This window comes from Lissotriton vulgaris, chromosome 2_1 (genome assembly GCF_964263255.1).
Source record: "Lissotriton vulgaris chromosome 2_1, aLisVul1.2, whole genome shotgun sequence".
Lineage (NCBI taxonomy): Eukaryota > Metazoa > Chordata > Amphibia > Caudata > Salamandridae > Lissotriton > Lissotriton vulgaris.
The window spans coordinates 396,780,454-396,795,544 of record NC_141687.1 but is presented as its reverse complement, the minus strand read 5'-3'; the positions used below and the strand labels follow the sequence as shown (position 1 = coordinate 396,795,544).

Below are 15,091 nucleotides of genomic sequence, written 5' to 3'. Positions count from 1 at the left end.
AGACCCTGGTTTTTGTGCCTTATGGTAATTTGAGACCTCTTGTGCAAACACCTATCTTTTGGCATGGCTTTGAGCAGTACAAAAAAACATTGACTTCAGGAAGGTGTCACACATACCTAGGAGTAGCCAAGACCAAGTTTAAAGATGTATAGTCACGTTCAACCAATAGCATGTTTATTGCTGGACCTGCTATTGGCTTGCTCCAGCATGCAGTCATAGTTCCAGATGAGTTTGATCATTTTTTATTCAGTGTATAAATGATAGATGTGAAAGAAATACTCATATGTTTGTTATATAAGCATAAATAGTGCATTGCCACTCAGATCCAGTATCACACATCGACGAATATTAACCAAAACCTGTAACACATTTTTAACATCACATTCTAATCAAGTGCTAGAATTACTGTTAAAATAATGTCTATGTCTTAGGGTTAAACCATAAGTAATTTTACTGGTACTTACCACTGTACATAAACACATTTTCTTTCACCACTTTAATTGAAAATTTATTGTAAATACAACGTCGTGACTAAATAGAGAACATGCCTGCTCTCGTATGGACCGATGAAATATAGTTAAAACATATTTAATATATATTCAATATAAATTAAAGTGACGTAAATCTTCAGATCAGGCAGAGAGGACGCCAACTGAATTCTGAACAGCAACAAATAAAGGCTAGAACCCCAAATGGGGTTAACATGAAAATAGAAGGCAAATCCTCAAAGATCTAAAATAAAATCTAGAAAAAAAGAAGTGGCATTTTAATTCTATATGATTAGGGTTTTGTTGACAGCTGTGCATACACTGTCCGCTATGAATATCCCTACCACTCAGCAAAGTTTACTGCCTCCCAGCAAAGCAGTATATCTCCTCTTTTTTTAGAAAGACCTTTTTCACACATTAGAAACAAAACACAACAAACAAAAACAAACCATAAACCACAAACAGAACACATCGAAGTTTCCTGTCATAAATCATACCCTTCTGTCACACAAGGAAAATTTATTTTCTATCAAAACAAAACCTGTTAAAGAAGGCCTCCACAAACCTGTTTAATAGTTCCTTTGGACACCAACGTGTTTCGGCTACATATCTAAGCGTCTATTATGCATAAAAACCATCTGTTACGCATAAAAATCTGCCTTTAAGTATATATCAAATTAAATTATTTTTCACACATCAAAAAATTCTGTCAGTCTACAATCTTCTGCTACACGTTTAGAAGGTGGATCACACATTGAAACCTATAGCTATATATCGAAGACTTGTGTCCAGAACCATCCATCAAACCTAAAACCTTTTATGTATATAAAACACCTGAGTTTCATATCAAAGCCTGCAGTGACTCATCAAAGAGCTGCTGTGACACCTCTATCATGGATCAAGTACTTCCATCATACATAGAAGTGTTCTGTCACACCTCAAAGTATTGCTGACTATTTACGTGATCCGCTATGCATGTGTCGTTCTATTCTTCCAAGATGACGGATAAAAAAATAAAAAGTGCTAGCCTCGTCTTCACCTAAAGAAGGTCCTCTGAATTTCATATTTCCAGCTTTCATTGTAATGCCAGCATATCGAATAGTCACCGCAGAAGCTTCGCCAGCAATAGCATCTCCCAAATTTCAGCGCCTGTGACATGGGAGAACAGTTAGTCACAATAATTATAGTAATAACACACATGTATTGAAGATGAACATAGCATATACAACACGTTATATAGAATATTTCTATTCTAATAAGTGATATTACTTGTCAACAGAATGGTACTCAAGAGTTTACAAATTAGGAAAACTAGAAAAAGAGATTATTAAGATCCAGTCAGACTCTCAGGGCCTGATTTAGAGTTTGTCGGCCGGGTTACTCCGTGACGGATACCTCGCCCGCCGTATTACAAGTGCATTATATCTAATGGCACTTGTAATAAGGTGGATGGGATATACGTCATGGTTGTGACGGAGTAATCCGGCGCTGAACTCTAAATCAAGCCCAAAGTTCTTTCTTTTGTGCTTGAAAGTTACCCTACTGCACCTATTAATACATTCTTTGAACCGCGAATCAGCTTTGCTCACATTCAAACTCATGACCTGAGATTTACACATGATCCTTGCAGGAGGCCCCAACCCAAATATCTAGACCAAAGGGCGGAGTTGAAATAAGAAGAGCTAGAATGCGTTGGGTCAAAGAGATCATGCAGATGGGTTTACAATACAGGTCTTCTTACTTTTTTACACAACTGGGTGGTGTTTGGTTTGTGTTTCCAAGCCAGGGCTCAACAATCTGGGACATTCTACAGGCAGGCATGTGCTACAAACACCACTGCATTGATTGGTCTCAGTCTTCAGATCATGAGGAATTCTAATACATCATGAGCACCCCTTCAGAGCTGTCTCTAAACATGCTGCGAAACTTTGCTCCAACGCTCCCTAACGACTTGGCACTCTTGCATTGTTCTGCTGTTTGGTGGTGGAGCGTATGAAAGTTTACCAGCCACCAATGGGTAACTTGAAAATTAAACAGGGAATTTTGACTGTGTTGCTGAGTTTTTACCACCAATGAGGAGGCGTTGTGTGGTGTAGTAAGTCAAACATGAGTTAAAACTGACCAAATTAAATTCAGGATCGGATCTAAGGCAAGTAAATACCAGAGACTTTAACTATCTTTGTGAGCAGCAAATAATTTTCCCTGTGAAAAGAAGGATAAAACTAGCCACTTTTCTTAGTGGCTAGAATCCTTGCATCAGTCCTGATATTGTGTAAGGATATAAAACAACTAGAGGGAATTATTTAAAAAACTGAAGCCAGAGCGAGCTGCTGGCCCCAACGGACTGCCCAACACGTTATTCAAGCAAAATATGGGCTTTTGAGCCAAGTGTTTAACGCCTCTCTTCAATCATATTTAATCCCGGAACAGCGTACCAAAGTGTTGGAAAGGGAACATTTTCCATCCAATATATAACAAGCATTGACATAGCCAATAGGTCTCACCTTTGGGACTTTATAAGTATTTAACCATGCAACAGTTGATGTTGTTGCACCAAGGATATTGTGCTAGATAACTAAACTCTTATAAGGTCTCAGAGGCGAGACCTATAGGCTATGCCAATGCTTGTTTCTCGTGTTGTTGATCTCTACTATGTGGATGCAATTCTCTTGACTTAAGGCCAAATTTCCTCTCTTGGGCTCCCGATGCATTAGTCCACAACATTACTGGATCTCATTTGTTGGGTCTTTTCCGGTCTGCAAGTTAAATCTGGTGTTAATAGTCCACACCATAGGACATTTCACACATTGAAATGGCTGCCTTGTGACTTTTCAGTTTGCCTGCATTCAGGTGATTGGTCACAAGACAGCCAATGTCAGGGCTGCACTAAGCGGCTAATCTGACTGGAGCAGTGTTAGAATCCACACTTCCGGGATTCCACTAATAACCATCTGTGTGGGTCAGCAATAGACCTGAGAAAAGGGAAATGGGACAAGAGATAGAAACTGAGACTTGGGGCATATTCACTTTGCCTGTTCTTGCTGCTGGGCTCAATCTACACTGCAGAGGCATTAACACATACAACAGGAAATAAACTGTTTTGCTACACTGTAATTTGCATTACATTTAATGGTTTCTACAATGACATATGAAATACTTTGTGACAATCTCTGTAAAACCCAATCTCTAGTGCCGGTGTAAACCCTACGACTTCTTAAAGCTGAAAGATTCAATCTCCCTTTGTAATAGATTAATGAAATAACCTGAGCTATAATACATATTCCTACACAGATAGCTACCTTCCATGAATTATAAATCAAGTTTGTAATTTGAATGTCTCCGTGTACATACATTGTAAAATAATGAATACACATTAATGTTGTGTATACAGTACTGACAATATATATTCGCTTCCCACCAATGGCAGTACCTTAATATTATATGTGACTCGAGTAATCTAAACAAAGTCTGTACAAAATCAGGATTCCTCTAGCTTCTCTTTGGTACCAGAGTCATCCTTCGGAGGATGACTCGAGTACTAATGTGTAAATAAAAGTCCTAATCTTTGATCTCAAGTGTTAAATATTGTTGAAGATATGAAGAGTTTCAATCTCCTGGTAACCATGTTCTAGCTGCAGCAACTAAGTATCTTGCTAAATTCCTCGTGTTTCAGGCATGCTCTGAAACACAAGGAACTTACACTCTATGGATCTAAGATGGCTGCAGCAATTGCAAGTCTTGTGAGAGTCTTGTGGTGCTCTGGGACATATAGTTTGTCTCGACTTGCTTATTTTGCATAGTGCATGCTGTGCTGCTGCAAAGGCTCAAATCAAATGATGCCCACAATCTGTTGACCTTCTCTACAGACTAAAGCAACTATGAAGTTTGGAGGAGCACATCTATGTGTCTGCATGGCATACACAGGTGAGAACAGGACGCATATCATGACAGCTACTCAGAATCGCTGAAAAATGCAGCAAGGCTTAGTTGTTACCCACCCTAATTGGTCATTCTACAGCAAGTCAGATTGACACAGCTGCCTCAGAGCTTTAGATGTCTAGTTTTGTGGCCCAGGAAGGACCAGCCGGCAGAGGATGGAATTTTGCTCCTTTTGCCCTGCAGCCAGAAGGTAGGTAGTATATACACCACCAGCACAGGAAGATATACAAAGGAATGGAAATCATATTTTCCATTCCTTTCTTGAAGGAAACACGTGATGTTTTAAAACTGAGAGCACGTGTCTTACTTCTAAGATCCTGTCTCCACATTTTTTCAACATAGAACAAAAGAGTGTCCTATATTGGGAATTGTAGGAGGCTTCTGTGATAAACACTGTCTTTAACTGGCAATGATTCTTTGAGGCTTTCAGAACAAACAACCCCTGTGCAACTCTTTCGAGAAAGCTCTTGTGAAACTGAGAGTACAACGAATGTTGAGAGTATACCATTGCATCATTTCAGCACTTGATCACAAAAGGCCTTTCAATGACCTCAACTCATACAGTTTATTCCAGTTTGTTCACTGCATAAAGTTTTTGGTGTTTGTAATAATTATAGAAATAACAGTGCTATAGAGTGGTATGTGCCAGATTTTAAATATAACCAGAGACTGTGTAAGGAGTTCCTTTCATCTTCAGTGCATGCAGGAATTATATTTCGTGAGTATTCTCGAAATCTATCATGGATCTAGAAATGTGCTCTATTACCACCAATGTGGCACAGAAATATTGTTTTATTCATAAATGTATTGCATGTTTACATAGACAGAGAAACATTAATAATAGAATTGTTCGTTTGTTTATTATATTTTTATATGGCATATATAGCCATAAAAAGAACGTGCTGCAATACATACAATTAAAATCTGATTTGTACAAACCATGTGGCCATAAAACAATATAAAACACAATAAAATCCTGCTAAAATCGAAAAAAGGAACTTGACCAGACCATTGGGAGAACCTAATTCATCATCAGCAAGGGGAAGGAATCACTTATACATTAGGTAAACATTTGTACATCCACCATAAATAAAATGGGCCAGGGGTATTCCCAAACATGGGTAGCATCACAATTCTGCACTGCCCCTTTTAAGTTATATAACCAATTCCTTCAACGACTCCTGTATAGCAATTAAGAATCTTCCCATTGCACGTTTCACATTTAAAAATCTCATATTCACCAGTAAGCTAAGCGCTTGATCCCTACTAAAAATTTCATAGACAGTAAAAAGGGGTTTCAAAAATGTTTTCCGTTCTTCTAAGAACCACAAACAGTCCAACAGAATATGTGGGCCATTGCATTTTACTTGTAATCCACATGTGCACAAACCTTGTTCATTCATCATAGCGGATTTTATCTTCCAATCAGTGTTGCATGGGTTCAACCCCACTCTAAATTTCAAGATTACATTTCTAAGTTTTGGGTTAGGCATGGCCTCAAAATAGGGGAATATTTGATCGTTAGTCCACCCGTTTATCAAGAACCGGGTCGATGATTTACTCCTCAAATAACCCAAATCTTCCTCTCGGGCCTTCGTATTAATAATAGCATGCAACACTGACTTGGGAATCTCCATTGGTCTGATTCTAGGGATAGTTTGACACACAACTTTGCTAGCCTAATTCTAGCTTGGGACGCCCAATTTAATTCGCTAGCCTCTATATCTTTTTTGCAGAGTTTTGCTATTTTGACAGGTCCCTCTCCATTCATTCTCTGCCAAAAATTCAATACTGCTTGCATACCCCAAATATTCCAGGCTGTAAGATAACATTCTACTCGTGCAGCCTGTATCATTGTTGACGAGGGGAGTGCAAGGAGCTGTTGGATGCATCACCCCTCTTCTAGGTTCCAATCCGATTTACCTCCCATATATAATACCTTTACACCATATTGGAACTGTGGGCATACCAATGCATTAAAAGCCAATAGAATTGGCCGCAGAGAGGGCCTCCATACTTTTGCTTAAAATGTTTGAGGCCCCATACTGAGGAGAGCGCCTTTGATTTAAGTGATTGTATGTGATCCCTCCAATTTAACTTATTGTCGAACCACATACCCAAATATTTGTATCTATCCACTTCTTCCACTCTAACCTCACCCAATTTCCAGTACAGGGAGCTCTTCTTTTTCCCAATGCGATTATTTTGTTTTTTTTCTAGGTTGACCGTGAGGCATTTTTATAGGCAATATTTGAAAAATTTCTAGTTTTTTTTGCAAGACCAACTTTGTCATGTCCATTATCACTAAGTGAAATGAAAATTGCACTTGTATAGCGCTAAACTACCCGGAGGCCTCGTAGCGCTTGTGACTGAAGTTGCTTAACGCGGGCTCAGGGCAGATCAGCAGAATTTGGCGTACAAGTGTGTTTTCAAGGCTTTCCTGAAGGACAGGTGATTACTGTTGCCTCGAAGGGATAGAGGGAGGGTGTTCCAGAGTTTGGCCACAGTATGGGAGAAAGAGCGGCCTCCCCATCGAGCTTTCCTGACTCTAGCGGAAGTAGCCAGCCAGAGGGTGCAGGAGCGGAGGGAACGGGGCGGGACGTAGGGAGTAGCCAAGGGAGGCAGAATGGCGGGACCTGCGCGATGAAAGGCTTTGTGTAGGATACACATAGCCTTAAATTGTACTCTTGCCACTATAGGGAGCCAGTGAAGCTCCCTTAGGGCATTCCTTGCTGACTGCCAGCGAGGGAGATTGTAGAGTAGGCGGGCCGCACTATTTTGTGTGACTTGGAGCTTCTGGGTGGCAAAGGTCGGAGCTCCCATGTAGAGGGCATTCCCGTAATCCAGGCGGGAGAGTCTAAGGGCCTGGACCAGGATCCTCCTTGCCTGGAATGGGAGCAGAGGGAGCACCTTCCGCAACATCCTCATAAGCCCAAAGCAGGTGGCGGCGGTCTTTGTGGCTTGGACTGAAAAGTCCAAAGCTTTATCGAACCAGATCCCGAGGCTTTTTATTTGGGACTTGGGGACGGGGGGCAGGCCCAAACATGGTGGCCAGATGGATGCAAGAACAGAGGGAGAAGGATTGCCCAATAGGATGACGTCTGTCTTCTCCCCGTAAAGTTTTAGGCAGGAAGATTGCATCCATCTGGCAACAGCCTCCAGACAGGGGCCTAGGGTGTGGGACGATCCCTCAGAGTGGTCTAAGGAGACCACCAGTTGGGTATCGTCCGCGTAGGTGACGATACGCACACCGAAGGGATGGACTATCCTGTCTAGGGGTTCCATGTAGGCATTAAACAGGGTAGGGCTCAGGGAGGAGCCCTGGGGGACCCCACACCTGAGTGGGTGTTTAGGAGACACTGCCTTGCCCTCAAAGACCTGGAAGAAACGGTCAGCCAGGAAGGATGTCAGCCATTCCAGGGCCGCGCCCGACACGCCCATGTCCGCCAATCGATGTAATAGCGTGACATGGTTCACCGTGTCGAACGCGGCGCTGAGATCTAAGAGGATGATGGCGACTTTTCCACCCCGGTCCAAGACAGCTCTTGCCTCTTCCGTCACCGCTAAGAGAGCGGTTTCAGTCCCATGCAGAGGACGGAACCCTGTCTGAGAGGCCCCCAGAAGACTATTAGACTCCAGATAGTTCATCAAGGTGTTATTTACGTGCCTCTCTAGCAGTTTGCTCAGCCAGGGGAGTAAGGAAATAGGACGGTAGTTCGCCAAGTTGTTCTGGTCAAGATTGGGCTTCTTCAACAGAGCCCTCACCATCGCGCACTTCCATGAAGGTGGTACGGATTTAGAGGTGATGGATGTGTTGAGAACGTCCAATATGACTGGGCGAATAATGTCCGTGACCTTAGTGAGGGTCTGGGGGGTGCTAGATCGTTGGGAGAACCAGAGGTGATTTTGGGGATGAGTTTATCCAAGGCAGGAATGTCCAAAAGAGGGATTGTATCAAGCGTACAGAGGACAGAGGAGTCGGAGGTTGTAGATACGAGGGGTTCCGTATCATGTTAGATAGGGTTCCCTGGGTGTCCAAGATAACCCTGGCCCAATTACTTGAGTGCATTTCCTGGATTAAAACGAGTACTGCCTTGGCAGCATGCCGAGCTAGACGCAAGGCTCGGGAGCTCCCGGCCGTCGCTACCTAAATCCGCCATAAATTTAATGCCACAGATTTAAAAATCACCACACGGATCTCCTAAAGGGACGCTGAAGCTGCGACGCTGCCGAGAGAGGTCCGCTGAATCACAGGAAGCCTGTATTCCGCGATTCCCCTGGTCAGAGACGGAGGAGGTGGCGAAACCAAGATGGCGCCCCGGGATCGGCGCTAGCCTCAGCCGGACACTAGACGACAGGGAGCGGAGTGCAGCTACCGGGAGGTGCTCGCACTGGCACTGCAGGGCGCGGGGCAGGAGAAGAGGGTGTTGCGGCCCGACTGCCCGCACGGACTGACCCTGAGGGACGGTGGAGCCGCGGTTGTCGGAAGAGGTGCTGGCGGCGAGGAGTCCGGAAGCCTGTACCGGGGAGAACACCACACTGCACAGCAGACCCTGGCCGGAGCCTGAGACCCCCGGCGGCGGTGACCCACGGAGAGCCCCAAGTAAGAGGAGGGAGTCCCCCCCGCCCTCCCGCACTGCTCCTCGGCCGCGACCGCACTTTACCAACATGGCGGCCTGACTTGCGGTCGGGGGCTCGGGATTGCCTGGGGGGGACTTGGCCTGACTGGGACCAGTGTGCGCTGCCAGAAGGAACTCCCCACTTGCCCGCAGAAGATCAGGCGCAGCGGCCCCGCACACCTTATTCAAACGGGGCCGCATTTCACCAACATGGCGCCCAAATGAGGCAACCCCGCGCCTGACAGCGACGCGCCCGGGAGCAGCATTGGTGCTGGCGCGGAGAGGGGGCGGACAGCAACGAGCGGAGGTGCCGGCGGACCCTGGAGCTAGTCGGTGCCGGTCCAGGGGAGGCTGCTCACGCATACGCCAGCGAACACCGGAGTGCGGTGTCCCGAGACGGGACACGACGGTGGGGTCCTGTGTTGCTGGGGTGGCAGGCCCAGAAGAAAACGGTGCTGCCTCCGACCTAGATTGTATCAGATCACGGACCTGGAGACTTGCCCGTCCCCCCCATCCACGTGGGCTTTATCCCTCATGACCAACTGCCCATCCACTACCATCGACGAGCGATTGGCAGCCGAGCAAGATCCTCCAGGGGAGCGCCCAAGTGACCCTTGAGACTTGAGGGGCAATACGGATACCGTGGCGCAGCAGTGGCGATTAACCATCAGCCTACGGTGTGGAGGGCACCCAACGGGCAGAGAGCGGGAACACGTGGAGCTATCCCGGGACATGGAGTGGGCTCTGGTGGCTGATACGCGCAATCTCTAGAACCATACGGACTGCATCAACCAGTGCGCGGGGGGGAGTGGAACTCACCGGCACCATAGCCATACACCTCGTCGGCGGGCGAACATGGGAAAGAAGGATCCTGTCCCTAAAGCCCTGAAGCAAGGCCCTATGGACAATTTCGCGACCTCCCGCCCAGGAAGGGAACACCCCAACACAGCTCAGGAAGGCTCGCCGGACACCGATAGACTCCTAGCGGCCATTCAAGCCTCAAGATCCGACATCCAGGAGTCGAGAGCGGCGTTGGAAGTTAAAATAGGCGAGGTGGGGTCCGAGGTCACCCTCCTCCGGCAGGATTTCAGGAACATTTCGGCGCGAGTCACTGAAACTGAAACACGAATGGGAGAGGCGGCAGACTCCCTTACCACGCTCCGCAAAGAAATGGTGGAACTCCAAGCATCTCACAGATAACTCCTTTGGAAGGTGGATGATGCGGAAAATAGGGCACGCCGCAACACCCTACGCTTTGTGGGCTTTAGGGAGGGAATCGAGGGGAACGATATGGCGGCCTTCCTCCACACGTGGCTGACCACGACCTTCCCGACGGCACGCTTCTCGGCGTGCTTCGTAATCGAAAGAGCCCATAGGGCACTGCTGGCGAAGCCCCCGGAAGGTGCAAGACCTAGACCAGTGATAGCACGTTTCCTGAACTTTGCGGATAGAGATCTAATTCTTCGTGAGGCCAGGAAAATGGGGGAGATTCGGCTAGAGAACACCAACATCATGATTTTCCCGGACTATAGCCAGGAGGTCCAGAAACAGCGTCGCTCTTTCGACCTGGTGAAAGCAAAATTGAGGGCACTAAAGATCACCTACATGCTGCTCTTCCCAGCGAAACTCAAGGTTCTATACAAGGACAAATCAATCTTTTTTACACACCCTGAGGACGCTTGGCAGTGGCTGGAGGAGAGGCCTGTCCTCAACAGCAGAGAGGGGGCAGGATGCGAGGAATTGGACAGGTCACTGAGAGAGAGAGTCAGCTGGGGCTCCCAAAACCACAAAGGCGGAAATCAAGGAGGCTGCACTCCCGCACTCCTGGGACGCCATATCAAGCCCGCACATCCGCGGGGGCCAGAAGAGGGCGATCGGAATCGCCGGGAGAGTCCTCCACGGCGGGCGCACGAAGACAAGTCCCACGCCAATCGGCACTCTCGGACGGAGACGGCGAGGATCGAGCGGAAGATTGAGAATCGGAACCCGAGGAGGTGGACCCCAGTGAGGAACGGGACTCGATGCACCCGCTTGAGAAGGAGATCCACCATATGGAACGGGACTCATCCGGCAAACAGAGCGGAACTGACTCCGCTACGCAAGACTCACACTCATGAGAACTGCAGAGTGGCATACCAGAGAAGACGGCCGGGAGGCACGAAGACACGCAAGTTGACAGTCCTCTCTTGTGTTTGTTATCTTTCCCCTGTCCAGTGTATATGTTTTCTTTCCTTGAACTGGTTGAGACATTGGGCTAGAAACGACACCGGACCTAGTGCTCCCACAGCCTTTCGAGTTGGGGTGAAAGGTGAGGGCTAGTTAAGTTGAGGGGAGGAGTGGGTGGGTGACAGACCGTCTCCCACTGAAAGCTCGGTCCTATATTGGGATGAGTCTGGAAGGGGAGGGTGGTGGGGAGGGGGAGTTTAAGGGGGACCAGAGTTATCTTGAGTTGGGGGAGGGGGGAACAAGGTTGGGGGGAAGCCACAGTTGGGGAACACCCACGAAAACATACCACTTTCACAGACACACCCACCGTACGCACTGCTAACAGCTGAGAATCAATACACACGATGGCAGGTACACTAACAGCGCAACCAGGAGAGGAAGAGGCACTATCCATTTTAACGTGGAACGTCAATGGCCTCGGGTCGAAAGTCAAATGGGGTCTAGTGAACACATATCTTAAGAGGCTAGCACCGGATGTCGTTCTCCTGCTGGAGACTCACCTTAAAGGTGACAAAGGTGCATTCATAGCGAGAGGTAGGCTCAGGGTCCTGGCACACGCGGGGTACACCTCGGACTCACGGGGAGTAGCGATTCTGGGTCACACACACATGGAGTGACCCACAGGGCACGTACGTGGGGGTTCAAGGGACGTGGAGGAGACAGCGATACACTATAGTGTCGGTCTATGCGCCGCCAAAGCTTCAGCCATGTACACTTCAAGCGATCACGTCACTCCTCATCGACACGGCGGACACCATACAGATAGTGGGAGGTGACTTCAATGACGTGATGTCGGACGAACTAGACCGTACGGGACACCCACGTAGAGGGGGACCACAGACAGTTCTGGCACAAACGATGACCACAATAGGACTCATGGACATATGGCGATGGCGACACCCCACACAACCCGCCTACTCCTTTTACTCGGGGGCACACAAAGTCTTTTCCAGACTAGATTATCTTTTTATGGCTAGGCAACACTTAACGGCGGAAGATGTAGTGGACTACAAGGCGAGGGGTATTTCTGACCACTCACCCCTGTACGCGAAAGTGGGGGGGGCAAGACGGAGGAGAGGAACTGAATGGCGCCTGGCAGCATGGGACATCCAATCCCCAGAACTTGCCCGCGGCATCAGGGCGGACATTAAAGTGTACATAGCCGAAAATGAAGGGTCCGTTGCCTCTAAGATAACCCTCTGGGAGGCGATGAAGCCAGTACTAAGAGACAGAATACAGGGTAGACTGAAAGAGGCGAGACAGAGGCAGCAGGAGGAAGTGGCGGCCTTGGAGGCCTCCATCCTGACACTGGAGGAGGACCATAAGGCACATAAGGGGAAGGACACGTTGCGGCGCCTGCTGGATACCCAACGGAAATATAGGGAGATGGTATCAAATGAGGCAAAGACACAGTCGCTGGCAACTCTACATCGTCTGTACGATGTGGGGGATAAGTCGGGTAGGCTCTTGGCCTGGCTCAGCAGGAAAGAAAGATGCACAGTGGGTGGAGCAAATCAAAACGGGAGATGGTGGTGTGCGCTGCACCGACGCTGAGATAGCGGAGGCGTTCGTGACCCATTACGAGCAATTTTACACAGCTAGAGACCTAGGGGACGTAGCTGTGGCGCTACAATACCTGGAACAGATGGAGATACCGGTGTGCACCTGTTACAACGCATTTTTTACAACGCACTACTGTTACAACGCATCCATTACAACGCGGATACTGTTACAACTCATGTTTTTACAACGCATTTTTTTACAACGCAGGTACCTTTACAACGCATACCATTACAACGTAAGTATTGGTAAGTATATAGTTATTTTTTAAATGTTATATGTTTGGGGTAAAGGGGTATTTTTAGGGGTTAGGGTCAGTTTTGGGTTTTAGGGTAAAAGGGTATTTTTAGGGTTCAGGGTCAGTTTTCAGTTTTTGGGTAAAGGGGTATTTTTAGGGTTCAGGGTTAGTTTTCAGTTTTTGGGTAAAGGGGTATTTTTAGGGTTCAGGGTCAGTTTTCAGTTTTTGGGTAAAGGGGTATTTTTAGGGTTCAGGGTCAGTTTTCAGTTTTTGGGTAAAGGGGTATTTTTAGGGTTCAGGGTCAGTTTTCAGTTTTTGGGTAAAGGGGTATTTTTAGGGTTCAGGGTCAGTTTTCAGTTTTTGGGTAAAGGGGTATTTTTAGGGTTCAGGGTCAGTTTTCAGTTTTTGGGTAAAGGGGTATTTTTAGGGTTCAGGGTCAGTTTTCAGTTTTTGGGTAAAGGGGTATTTTTAGGGTTCAGGGTCAGTTTTCAGTTTTTGGGTAAAGGGGTATTTTTAGGGTTCAGGGTCAGTTTTCAGTTTTTGGGTAAAGGGGTATTTTTAGGGTTCAGGGTCAGTTTTCAGTTTTTGGGTAAAGGGGTATTTTTAGGGTTCAGGGTCAGTTTTCAGTTTTTGGGTAAAGGGGTATTTTTAGGGTTCAGGGTCAGTTTTCAGTTTTTGGGTAAAGGGGTATTTTTAGGGTTCAGGGTCAGTTTTCAGTTTTTGGGTAAAGGGGTATTTTTAGGGTTCAGGGTCAGTTTTTAGTTTTTGGGTAAAGGGGTATTTTTAGGGTTCAGGGTCAGTTTTCAGTTTTTGGGGTACAGGGTAAAAATAAATTAAATTAATTTTAAATTAAATTATTTAATAGTAAATAAATTAAATTAAATTACATTGCATTATTTTTGGGGTTGAGGGTCAGTTTTGAGTTTTTGGGGTACAGGGGTACAGGGTAAAAATAAAGTTATATATTTTTTTATTTTCAATAATTAATTTAAATTATATTTCATTAAATTACTTTAATTTATTTTTGGGGTTTAGGGTCAGTTTTCAGTTTCTGGGGTACAGGGGTACATGGTAAAAATAAAGTAATATTAATTTAAATTTAAAATAATAAACGGAAATTAAATTATTTAAAATTACATTAAATTATATTTTTAAAATTAAGTTACTATTATATTATTACTATTAACATATACTTACCAATACTTACGTTGTAATGGTCTGCGTTGTAAAGGTACCTGCGTTGTAAAAAAATGCGTTGTAAATACATGCGTTGTTACAGTATCCGCGTTGTAAAAACCGCGTTGTAACGGTATGCGGAGTAAAAGTCCGCGTTGTAACATCATATATCCGGAGATACCAGCCCTATCTCCTGAGTCCAGTGCGTCCCTGGATGCCGACATAACGTTTGACGAGATTGCAGACGCCATAGTGAAACTAAAAACGGGCAAGACGCCGGGCCCCAACGGGTTCCCAGCGGAATTCTTCAAAAAAGCGTCGGACCTCCTGACTCGGCACCTTAAAAATCTCCTTACTGAATCTTTCCAACAGAATGCGCTGCCACCAGACCTTGCGCTGGCCACCATCGTGCCGATCCACAAAGAGGGCAAACCTAGAGAGGACTGTGCATCATATCGCCCCATTTCCCTCCTTAATATCGAAGTGAAGGTGTTAGCGACCATCCTGGCAACAGGCATGAGGGGGGTGATCCCAGACCTTGTCCATATGGACCAGTCAGGGTTTCTCCCGGACAGGGCGTCAAAACTAAACCTTAGACGCACCCACAACTGGCTGCAGGCGGTCAAGGGAAGGAGCGAACCACACTGGTTCCTCTCCCTTGACGCAGAAAAAGCATTTGACGCGGTGCACTGTCCCTTCCTTATGGCGGTGCTCCAGCGGTTTGGTTTCGGTCCGGCAATCTGCGGCTGGATACGGCTCCTATATCATGCCCCGAGAGCTCGAGTGAGAGTGAACGGGAAACTATCCCGCGAATTTAAGGTCGCACGGGGCACACGGCAGGGGTG

General features: G+C 46.4%; 1 protein-coding gene across 1 annotated transcript in view; it reads right to left on the bottom strand.

Annotated features, from left to right (window-relative positions):
- Positions 1–1,041: 1,041 nt before the first annotated feature.
- CDK15 (cyclin dependent kinase 15) overlaps positions 1,042–15,091 on the bottom strand; it is a 456,073-nt gene continuing 442,023 nt past the window's right edge. Inside the window, exon 14 of the mRNA XM_086958557.1 lies at positions 1,042–1,637. The gene's annotated coding sequence lies outside the window, so the exon portion shown is untranslated. The remainder of the gene's footprint in view (positions 1,638–15,091) is intronic.